The following is a 12,018-nucleotide window of genomic DNA, read 5'->3' as shown; positions in this document are numbered from 1 at the left end:
CAGCATAATGTTTTCAAGGTTTGTTCAGATTGTAGCATATACCAGTAATTCATTTCTTTTTATTACCAAATAATATTTTGTATGTACATATCAATTTCATTATGGATTCTTCAGTTGAAGGACATTTGGGTTGTTTTCTACATTTTGGTTTTTATGAATAATGCTGCAGTTAACATTCATGTACAAGTTTTTGTGTGAAAATATGATTTGAATTTTCTTAGGTGTATACTCAGAAGTGGAATTTCTGGATCACATGTTAACTTAGGTATGTTATCAGGAGTGGAATTTCTGGATCAAGTGTTTTGAGGAACTGACTGTTTTCCAAAGCAGCTATACCATTTTACAGTGTAAACCCACTAGCAATCTATAAGCATTCCAATTTCTCCACATCCTCACAACTAGTATAGTTTGGATGCTTGTATTCCCAAGCCTCATATTGAAATTTGATCCCCAATGTTGTATGTAGGGCCTACTGGGAGGTGTTTGGGTCATAGGGGTGGATCCCTCATGAATAAATTAATTACCTCACTGGTCAGGGAGTGAGTGAGTTCTTACCCTATTAGTTTACACAAGAGCTGGTTTCTAAAAGAGCCTGGCACTTCCCCTGCTCCCTTGATTCCTCTCTTAACAGGTGATCTCTGCACACATTGGTTCCCCTTTGCCTTCTGTCATGAATGGAAACAGCCTTTGGACCCCACCAAAAGCGTAAGAGATGGCAGTACCATGCCTCCTGTACAGCCTGTAAAACTGTGAGCAAAATAATCCTCTTTTCTTTATAAATTGCCTAGCCTCAGATATTCCTTTATAGCAATACAAACAGACTAAGACACTAGTACTATAATCAAAATCAAGTATCTGTCATTTTGATCATAGTCATCCTAGGGGGCATAAAGTGATACCTCACTGTTTTGATATGCATTTCTCTGATGGTTAATAATGTTGAGTATCTTCTTATGTGCTTAGTGGTCATTTGTATTTGTATACCTTCTTTGGAAAGATGCCTACTGAGGGCCAGACACTGTGGCTCACCCCAGCAGTTTAGGAGGCCAAGGCAAGAGGATCACTTGAGGTCAGGAGTTTGAGACCAGCCTGGCCAACATGGCAAAACTCCATCTCTACTAAAAATATAAAAATTAGCCGGTCGTGGTGGTGCACGCCTGTAGTCACAGCTACTCCAGAGGCTGAGGCACAAGAATCACTTGAAGCTAGGAGATGGAGGCTGCAGTGAGCCGAGATCATTCCACTTGCACTCCATCCTGGGTAACAGAGTGAGAAGACTCTGTCTGGAAAAAAAAAAAAGAAGAAGAAGAAAGAAAAGAAAGATGTCTTTTGAGATCTTCTGGCCATTTTTTATTTATTTTCATTTTTATTTTTTGAGATGGAGTCCTGCTCTGTTGCCCAGGCTGGAGTACAGTGGCGTGATCTCAGCTCACTGCAACCTCCATCTCCTGGGTTCAAGTGAATTCCTGCCTCAGCCTCCCAAGTAGCTGGGATGACAGGTGTGCACCACCACGCCCAGCTAATTTGTGTATTTTTAGTAGAGACGGGGTTTCGCCATGTTGGCCAGGCTGGTCTTGGCCAGGCTGGTCTCGAACTCCTGACCTCAGGTGATCCACCCACCTCAGCTCTCAAAGTGCTGTGGCCCTTTGACCTTTTTTTTTTTTTTTTTTTTTGAGATGGAGTCTCGCTCTGTCAGCCAGGCTGGAGTGCAATGGCACAGTGTTGGCTCACTGCAACTTCCACTGCCTGGGTTCAAGTGATTTCCCTGCCTCAGCCTCCTGAGTAGCTGGGACTACAGGCGTAACACCACACCTGGCTAAGTTTTGTGTTTTTAGTAGAGATGGGGTTTCACTGTGTTGGCCAGGCTGGTCTCCAACTCTCGACCTCATGATCCACTGGCCTCAGCTTCACAAAGAGCTGGGATCACAGGCGTGAGCCACTGCGCCTGGCCCCTTTGACCATTTTTTTTAAATTTTTTAATTTTTTATTTTGTTGTTGTTGTTGTTGTTGTTGAGACAGTCTCACTCTGTTGCCCAGGCTAGAGCTCAATGGCCCGATCTCAGCTCACTACAACCTCCGCCTTCCGGGTCCAAGCTATTCTCATGTCTCAGCCTCCTGAGTAGCTGGGATTACAGGCGCCCACCACCGCGCCCACCTAAGTTTTGTATTTTTAGTAGAGATGGGGTTTCACCATGTTGGTTGGTCAGGTTGGTCTCAAACTCCCAACCTCAGGTGATCTACCTGCCTCGGCCTCCCAAAGTGCTGGGATTACAGGCGTGAGCCACCGCGCCCAGCGACCATTTTTTAAAAACTGGATTGTCAGGGGCCGGGTGTGGTGGCTCACGCCTGTAATCCCAGCACTTTGGGAGGCCAAGGTGAGCGGATCACAAGGTCAGGAGATCAAGACCATCCTGGCTAACACGGTGAAACCCCATCTCTACTAAAAATACAAAAAATTAGCCGGGAGAGCGGTGGCGGGTGCCTGTAGTCCCAGGTACTTGGAAGGCTGAGGCAGGAGAATGGCATGAACCTGGGAGGCGGAGCTTGCAGTGAGCTGAGATCACGCCGCTGCACTCTAGCCTGGGCGACAGAGCGAGACTCTGTTGCAAAAACAAACAAACAAACAGATTGTCATTGGGTGCAGTGGCAATTGGATTAAATTGTCTTAGAAATTTTGTTGAACATTGGGCCGGGCGAGGTGTCTCATGCTGTAATCCGAACACTTTGGGAGGCCAAGGCAGGTAGATTACCTGAGGTCAGGAGTTTGAGACCAGCCTGACCAACATGGTGAAACCCTGTTGCTACTAAAAATACAAAAATTAGCCAGGTGTGGTGGCGGGCACCTGTAATCCCAGCTACTCAGGAGGCTGAGGCAGGATAATCACTTGAACATGGGAGGCGGAGGTTGCAGTGAGCCAAGATCACACCATTGCATTCTAGCCTGGGTGACAAAGCAAGACTCTGTCTCCGAAAAAAAAAAAAAAAGAATTCTTGTTCAATATCAACTACTTATAAATGAGCGGTGTTTATTTCTGGAGTCTTTTCTTCTTTTTTATCTATATGTCTTTGACTGTTAAAAAGGTGATGGATGTTAGCAAAACTGTTCAGTTGTTGTTTATTCAATGAGCAATGTTAAGTTGGAAGTGACTGAAGAATTAACTTCAAAGAGTAGTCTCTATGGAATAAGTACATGCAAGAATATTTTCAAAGAATTTGAAATTCAGTACAACCTGAAGTGGAATCTGCTAAGATGTGTTATAATTTATGGGGTTACCAATATTTGTGGGACAGAAGAAACTTAGCTGGGCAGATTCACTAAGCTCGTGACAGTGTAAGATGTTTAAAGCCTTGCAGGGGGCTGGGCACAGTGGCTCATGCCTGTAATTCCAGCACTTCGGGAGGCCAAGGCATGTGGATCACGAGGTCAGGAAATTGAGACTAGCCTGGCCAACATGGTGAAACCCCGTCTCTACTGAAAAGACCAAAATTATCTGGGTGTGGTGGCATGCACCTGTAGTCCCAGCTACTCAGGAGGCTGAGGCAGGAGAATCTCTTGAACCCGGGAGGCAGAGGTTGCAGTGAGCTGAGATTGCACCACTGCACTCCAGCCAGGGTGACAGAGCAAGACTCCATCTCAAAAAAAAAAAAAAAAAAAAAACCCTTGCAGGAAATATTTGAATTTATCATGTGTTATTGAGCCAACAGTGTCAACAGTGAACTTTATTTGCTCTTCGGGACTTAATCATTATGAATTCCAGGATTTTTTTCAGTAATGAAGCTGAATATCCTGACTTGATCTACCATACAGCAGTTTGATGGCTTAGCAGTTGTAACTTACTATTTTATTTAAGCTCAGGGCTGAGAAGGAAAATTTTTTTTTTTTTAAGATGGAATTTCACTTTTGTTGCCCAAGCTGGGGTGCGATGGCACAATCTCAGCTCACCGCAACCTCCACCTCCCGGGTTCAAGCAATTCTCCTGCCTCAGCCTCCCGAGTAGCTGGGAGTACAGGCATGCGCCACCACGCCCAGCTAATTTTTTGTATTTTTAGTAGAGACGGGGTTTCTCCATGTAGGTCAGGCTGGTCTCGAACTCTCGACCTCAGGTGATCCGCCTGCCTTGGCCTCCCAAAGTATTGGGATTATAGGCATGAGCTACCGTGCCTGGCTGAGAAGGAAATTTTTAAACCTTGTGGTAAAATATACATAACATTATACCATCCTAACAATTTTTAAGTGTACAGTTCAATAGTATTAAGTATATTCACAATGTTGTGAAACCATGGCCACCATTACCACCACCCATCTCTAGAACTTTTCATATTGCAAAACTCAAGCTCTATACCCATTGAATAATAATTCCTCATTACCTCCCTACTCCCAACCCCTAGGAACTGCCATTCTACTTTATGTCTTTGTGAATTCGACAGCTCTTGGTACCTTATACAAGTGGAATCACATAGTATTTGTCTTTTCTGATTGTCTTATTTCATCTTGCATAATATCCTCAAGGTATATCCAAGTTTTAGCACTTGTCCTTCCTTTTTTTTTTTTTTTTTTTGAGGCAGAGTCTCGCTCTGTTGCCCAGGCTGGAGTGCACTGACATAATCTCGGCTCACTGCAAACTCTGCCTCCCAGGTTCAAGGGATTCTTCCGCCTCAGCCACCCAAGTAGCTGAGATTATAGGTATGCGCCAACACACCTGGATAATTTTCGTATTTTTAGTAGAGATGGGGTTTCACCATGTCGGCCAGGGTGGTCTCGAACTCCTAACCTCAAGTAATCTGCCTGCCATAGCCTCCCAAAGTGCTGGGATTACAGGTGTGAGCCACTGTGCCCAGCTGTTCTTCCTTTTGGAGTTTGAATAATATTTCATTGTATATACATCTATACCACATTTTGCTTATCCATTCATTCATTGTTGAACAGTCAGTTGCTTTTACCTTTGGCTATGATGAATAATTCTGCGAGATGGAAATTCTTATGAATGAGAATTGCCCTTAACCAGTTTTATTGAATACTAAGTGGTTTTAGAGATTAGCTTTTGCTGAAGATGTAATAACATTTCTTAATACGTTCAACCTAAAATTATCAGTTAAAATGGTATTGATATGTGAAACTCTTACTGTGATAAAGTTGTTTTGGGCAATACATAACGTTGTTTGAATCACAAGAAATGTCAGGTTGATTTACACACTTCCTATGGTGTCAATTTTTTTTTTTTTTTTTTTTTTTTTTGAGACAGAGTCTCACTCTGTTGCCCAGGCTGGATTGCAGTGGCATGATCTCGGCTCACTGCACCCTCCACCTTCCAAGTTCAAGCGATTCTCCTACCTCAGCCTCCAGAGTAGCTGGGACTACAGGTGAGTGCCACCACACCTGGCTAATTTTTGTATTTTTAGAAGAGACAGGGTTTCACCATGTTGGCCAGGCTGGTCTGGAACTCCTGACCTCAGGTGATTTGCCTGCATTGGCCTACCAAAGTACTGGGATTACAGGTGTGAGCCACTGTGCCTGGCCTGGTGTCAAAGTTAAAACAAGACCTGAGATGTCCATTATTGCACAAGTTTGCAGCATACATCTTTTCTGTGATTTGAACTACAGTGCCTGCAGCATGTTTTGGCTCTCACATATAAAGTAAATTTCCGTATTTCTTTTTTTTTTTTTTTTGAGACGGAGTCTCACTCTGTCACCAGGCTGGAGTGCAGTGGCATGATCTCGGCTCACTGCAACCTCCACCTCTCTGGTTCAAGTGATTCTCCTGCCTCAGCCTCCTGAGCAGCTGGGACTACAGGTGCACGTCACCATGCCCAGCTAATTTTTGTATTTTTAGTAGAGATGGGGTTTCACCAGAAGAGATCGACTGGTCTCGATCTCTTGGCCTCATGATCTACCTGCCTCAGCCTCCCAAAGTGCTGGGATTACAGGTGTAAGCCACCACTCCCGGCTGGAAATTTCCATATTTCAAAATCAATTTAAATGTACAATTGAAGATCTCCCATCTAATCTTCAATTGGAGGTGATTACTTTTCAATGTAATGATATGCTCAAAGGCATATATTAAGAGAAGAGTCTAATACAATTTACTTATTTTTTTTTTGAGACAGTTTCACTCTGTCACCCAGGCTGGAGTGCAGTGGCAAGATCTCAGCTTACTGCAACCTCCACTTCCTTGGTTCAAACGATTCTCCTGCCTCAGCCTCCTGAGTAGCTGGGATTACAGGTGCACACTACCACGCCTGGCTAATTTTTGTATTTTTAATAGAGACGGGGTTTCACCATGTTGGCCAGGCTGGTGTCGAACTCCTGACCTCAAGTGATCTCCCCGCCTTGGCCTCCCAAAGTCCTGGGATTTAGGCATGAGGCACTGGGCCCAACCTCTAATAAAATTTTATAAATTTCTCTCCAGCAATGGTTATTCTAAAATAATATCATATGACAGTGGATTGATATCATATTTAAGAGTACCTATCTGTGTGAAAAGATTTTTTTTTCTTTTTTCTTTTGTTTTCTTTTTTTTTTTTTTTTTTTTTTTGAGACAGAGACTCATTCTGTAGCCCAGGATGGAATGCAATGGTGTGATCGATCTCTGCTCACTGCAATCTCCGCCTCCCATGCTCAAGCTATTCTCCTACCTCAGCCTCCCAAGTAGCTGGGATCACAGGCACACACAACCATGTCCAGCTAATTTTTGTATTTTTAGTAGAGACCGGGTTTCACCATGTTGGCCAGGCTGCTCTCAAACTTCTGACCTCAAGTGATCCTCCTGCCTCGGCCTCCAAAAATGCTGAGTTTACAGGCGTGAGTCACTGCGTCTAGCCAAAATTGCTTTATTCTTATTAACAGGCCTGAAAACTTAATTACTATATTTTAAATTTTATCAATAAGCTAGGCGTGGTGGCTCAACCTTGTAATCCCAGCTCTTAAGGAGACAGATGTAGGAGGACAGCTTGAGCCCAGGAGTTTGAAACCTGCCTGGGCAATATAGTGAGACTGTGTTTTCCACACACACACACACACAAAGTGTAAATGTTATCAATAAAATATTTATGGAAACTTTTATATTATTATATAAGTACCTAGATGAAATCCTTGATTTAGCCGGGTATGGTGGCTCACACCTGGAATCCCAGCACTTTGAGAGGCCAAGGTGGGTAGGTCTCTTGAGGTCGGGAGTTCAAGACCAGCCTGGCCAATTTGGTTAAACCAAGTTGTATACTAAAAATACAAAAATTAGCTGGGTGTGGTGGCGGGTGCCTGTAATCCCAGCTACTTGGGTGGCTGAGGCAGGAAAATCGCTTGAACCTGGGAGATGGAGGCTGCAGCAACCTGAGATTGCACCACTGTACTCCAGCCTGGGCGATAGAGTGAGATCCTATCTCAAAAAAAAAAAATCTTTGATTTTGCCACTTGACCTGCAAAGCCTAAAATATTTTACTATCTGTTTCTTACATAGAAAGTTTGCTAGGCCGGGCATGGTGGCTCACGCCTGTAATCCCAGCACTTTGGGAGGCCGAGGCGGGTGGATCACTTGAGGTCAGGAGTTGGAGACCATCCTGGCCAACATGGTGAAACCCCGTGTCTACTAAAAATACAAAAAAAAATTAGCTGGGCATGGTGACATGTGCCTGCAATCCCACCTACTGGGGAGGCCAAGGCAGGAGAATAGCTTGAACCTGGGATGCAGAGGTTGCAGCAAGCTGAGATCACACCGCTGAACTCCAGCCTGGGCGACAGAGCAAGACTCCCTCTCAAAAAAAAAAAAAAACAAAAGAAAAAGAATTCAGGGGAGTCCATCAATAGGGTAGAGTAAAAGCACGTTTATTACAGAAGAAACAAAAGAATGATACTCCATAGACAGAACAGTGACATGAGTCCCTTGACTAAGTATACTTATAGTTATTTCTTGATCATATGCTAAATAAGGAGTGGATTATTTATGAGTTTTCCAGGAAAGGGACAGGGATTTCCCAGAACTAAGTGTTCCTCCCCCCTTTAGACCATATAGGGTAACTTCAGGACATTGCTATGGCATTTGTAAACTATCATTGTGCTGGTGGGAGTGTCTTTTAGCATGCTAATGATTTATGATTAAGGAATAATGAGCAATGAGGACAATCAGAGGTCACTTTCATCACCATCTTGGTTTTGGTGGGTTTTAGCCAGCTTCTTTACTACAACCTGTTTTATCAGCAAGGTCTTTGTGACCTGTATCTTGTGCAGACCTCCTACCTCATCCTGTGACTAAGAATGCCTAACCTCCTGGGAATGCAGCCCAGTAGGTCTCAGCCTTGTTTCACCCAGCCGGTAGTCAAGACGGAGTCTCTCTGTTGGAACACCTCTAACAATTTCAGCAACTTTTCAAAATCGTGTTTGTATTAGTCTGTTTGTTTGTTTTTTCAGACAGAGTCTCACTCTATTGCCCAGGCTGGAGTGCAATGGTGGGGTCTTGGCTGACTGCAACCTCTGCTTCCTGGGTTCAAGTGATTCTCCTGCCTCAGCCTCCCGAGTAGCTGGAATGACAGGCATTAGTCCGTTCTTGCATTGCCATAAAGAAATACCTGAGGCTGCGTAATTTGTAAAGATAAGAGGTTTAATTGGCTCACAGTTATGCAGGTTGTACAAGAAGCATGATACTAGCAACTTCTCAGCTAATGGGGAGGCCTCAGGAAACTTACAATCATGGTGGAATGTGAAGAGGGACCACACACATCACGAGGCCAGAGTAGCAGCAAGAGAGCATAATGGGGGAGGTGCCACAAACTTTTTTTTTTTTTTTTTGAGACAGTCTCACTCTGTTGCCCAGGCTGGAATGCAGTGGCGTGATCTTGGCTCACTGCAACCTCCGCCTCTTGAGTTGAAGCAATTCTCCTGCCTCAGCCTCCCAAGTAGCTGAGACTACATGTGCACACCACCACACCTGGCTAATTTTTGTATTTTTGTAAAGATGGGGTTTTGCCATGTTGGCCAGGCTGGTGTCAAATTCCTGACCTCAAGTGATCCGCCCACCTTGGCCTCCCAAAGTGCTAGGGTTACAGGCATGAGCCACCATGCCCAGCTGTGCCACACACTTTTAGTCAACCAGATCTTATGAGAACTCACTATCATGAGACCAGAACTAAGAGGATGGTGCTAAATTATTCATGAGAAACACCTCCATGATCCAATCACCTCACATCAGGCCCCACCTCCAACATTGGGAATTACAATTTTACTTGAGATTTGGGTGGGAACACAGATCCAAACCATATAAATGTTTAAAAGAACATCTAACTGCTCAGCTTTTCAATAGATGACTTCAAGTGACTTTATGCTCCGTGGTAGGCAGAATAATTCTTCCCCAAAGATGTTCATGTACTAATCCTTAGAACCTGTGAACCTGTGAATATACTAATATGCTTTTTTTTTTTTTTTTTTTTTTTGAGACAGGATCTCTCCCTGTCACCCAGTGGCAGGATCATGGATCATTGCAGCCTCCACCTCCCAAGGCTCAATTTATCCTTCTACCTCAGCCTCCCAAGTACCTGGGATTGCAGGCGTGCACCACCACATCTGGTTAATTTTTCAGTTTTTTAAGAGATGGGGTCTCATGTGTTGCTCAGGCTGGTCTTGAACTCCTGGGCTCAAGTGATCCTGTTGCCTAAGCCTCCCAGTGTGCTGGGATTACATGCATGAGCCAACCCACCCAACCTAATATGCTATTTTATTATTTATTTTATTTTATTTTATTTTGAGATGGAGTTTCACTCTTATCACCCAGGCTGGAGTGCAATGGTGCGATCTCAGCTCACTGCAACCTCTGCCTCCCAAGTTCAAGCGATTCTCCTGTCTCAGCCTCCTGAGTAGTTGGGATTACAGGCACCCAACACCATGCCACCATGCCCTGCTAATTTTTGTATTTTTAGTAGAGATGGAGTTTCGCCACATTGGCCAGCCTGGTCTCGAATTCCTGACCTTGTGATCCACCTGCCTTGGCCTCCCAAAGTGCTGGGATTACAGGCATGAGCCACCACGCCCGGCCCTAATATGCTACTTTATATGGCATAGGGGAATTGAGGTGGCAGATGAAATTAAGGTTGTTTATTTAGTTGACCTTAAAACAAGTAGATGAGATTCTGAATGATCTGAGTTGGCCCAAAATAATAAGAAGTGTCCTTTACTTTTATATAATACATATATAGTGTATATATATATATATATATATTTTTTTTTTTTTTTTTTTTTTTTTTTTTGAGATGGAGTCTCACTCTGTCGCCCAGGCTGGAATGCAGTGATGTGATCTTGGCTCACTGCAAGTTCCGCCTCCCAGGTTCACGCCATTCTCCTGCCTCACCCTCCCGAGTAGCTGGGACTACAGGGCCTGCCACCACGCCCGGCTAATTTTTTGTTTTTTGTTTTTTGTTTTGAGACAGAGTCTCGCTCAGTCACCCAGGCTGGAGTGCAGTGGCTCCATCTCTGCTCACTGCAAGCTCCGCCTCCTGAGTTCACGCCATTCTCCTGCCTCAGCCTCCCTAGTAGCTGGGACTACAGGCATGTGCTACCACGCCCGGCTAATTTTTTGCATTTGTAGTAGAGACAGGGTTTCACTGTGTTAGCCAGGATGGTCTCGATCTCCTGACCTTGTGATCCACCCGCCTCGGCCTTCCAAAGTGCTGAGATTACAGGTGTGAGCCACCGTGCCCGGCCAAATATATATTTTTATATATATAAAATAAATAATGGAGATGGAATAGAAAGTCAAAGTGACGTGATTTTAAAAGAACACAACCAGCCGTTGCTGGCTTTGAAGATAGAGGAAAGGGTCACAAGCCAATGAATGAGGGCAGCCTCTAGAAGCTGGAAAAGGGAAGGACTCTCCCTTAGAGCTTGTAGAAAGCAACAGTCTTGCCAATACATTGTCTTAATCAAGTGAGACTCGTGTCAGACTTCTATTGACACAATTGTAAGGTAACACATTTGTGGTGTTTGAAGCCCCTAAATTTGTGGTAATTCATTACTGCAGCAGTAGAAAACTAATACACTATCCCAGACTCTTTAAAACCCTTTCCTGGCTGGGTGTGGTGGTTCACGCCTATAATCCCAGCACTTTGGGAGGCTGAGGCAGGTGGATTACCCGAGGTCAGGAGTTCGAGACCAGTCTGGCCAACATGGTGAAACCCTGTCTCTACTAAAAATACAAAAATTAGCTGGGCATGGTGGTGGGCGCCTGTAATCCCAGCTACTCAGGATGCTGAGGCCAGAGAATCACCTGAACCTGGGAGGCGGAGGCTGCAGTGAGCCGAGAGATCTCGCCACTGCACTCCAGCCTGGGTGACAAGAGCAGAACTCTGTCTCAAAAAAACCTTTCCTTACTGTGTCCACAAATCCCAATGTATCATGATTCTTACCCAGTTGTAATCAAACCCCTTGAATTGAAAAACTCTCTTAAATCAGATCCCCAAACCTTATAAATATTCCAACTTTGCTTTCCCCCTTAAAGATGTTACTGAGACTGTGTTAAGGTAGTGATCTTTTTTATTGAAGTGAACAATAACTCAGTTTTGCTTTTTTTTTTCTTGAGACAGAGTATCATTCTGTCACCCAAGCTGGAGTGCAACGGTGCAGTCTCGGCTCACTGCAACTTCCTCCTCCCGGGTTCAAGCAATTCTCCTGCCTCAGCCTCCCAAGTAGCTGGGATTACAGGTATCCGCCACCACGCCTGGCTAATTTTTTTGTATTTTTAGTAGAGACAGGGTTTCGCCAATGGGTTGTCTTGGTGGTATTTTGGGGGAGCTAGTATCTGACAATTGTGTTATCCATGTGCTTAGAACAGTACCTTCTATATAGTAGATGTTTAATAAATATTAGATAAATAATGAATAAATTATCTGAGTTTCTAAAATAATATGGAATAATGTTTATGTAGCTGTAGTTGTGACTTGGTAGTTCCTATATCTAGATGTGATTTTCAGAAAATATTGGTGGAGATCATTTAAGGCCCAAATGAAACCTTGTACATGGATATTTATAGCAGCTTTATT

General features: G+C 44.0%; 1 long non-coding RNA gene across 1 annotated transcript; it reads left to right on the top strand.

Moving 5' to 3' along the window:
• The first annotated feature begins 219 nt into the window (after positions 1-219).
• LOC134761431 (uncharacterized) lies at positions 220-11,801 on the top strand. The gene is made up of 3 exons (XR_010140027.1): positions 220-265; positions 632-749; positions 11,563-11,801. It is a non-coding gene; the product is annotated as an uncharacterized LOC134761431 (long non-coding RNA).
• The last annotated feature ends 217 nt before the right edge of the window (positions 11,802-12,018 follow it).

This window comes from Pongo abelii, chromosome 4 (genome assembly GCF_028885655.2).
Source record: "Pongo abelii isolate AG06213 chromosome 4, NHGRI_mPonAbe1-v2.0_pri, whole genome shotgun sequence".
Lineage (NCBI taxonomy): Eukaryota > Metazoa > Chordata > Mammalia > Primates > Hominidae > Pongo > Pongo abelii.
The sequence above is the reverse complement of the archived record's forward strand: the minus strand, read 5'-3'. Positions and strand labels throughout refer to the sequence as shown.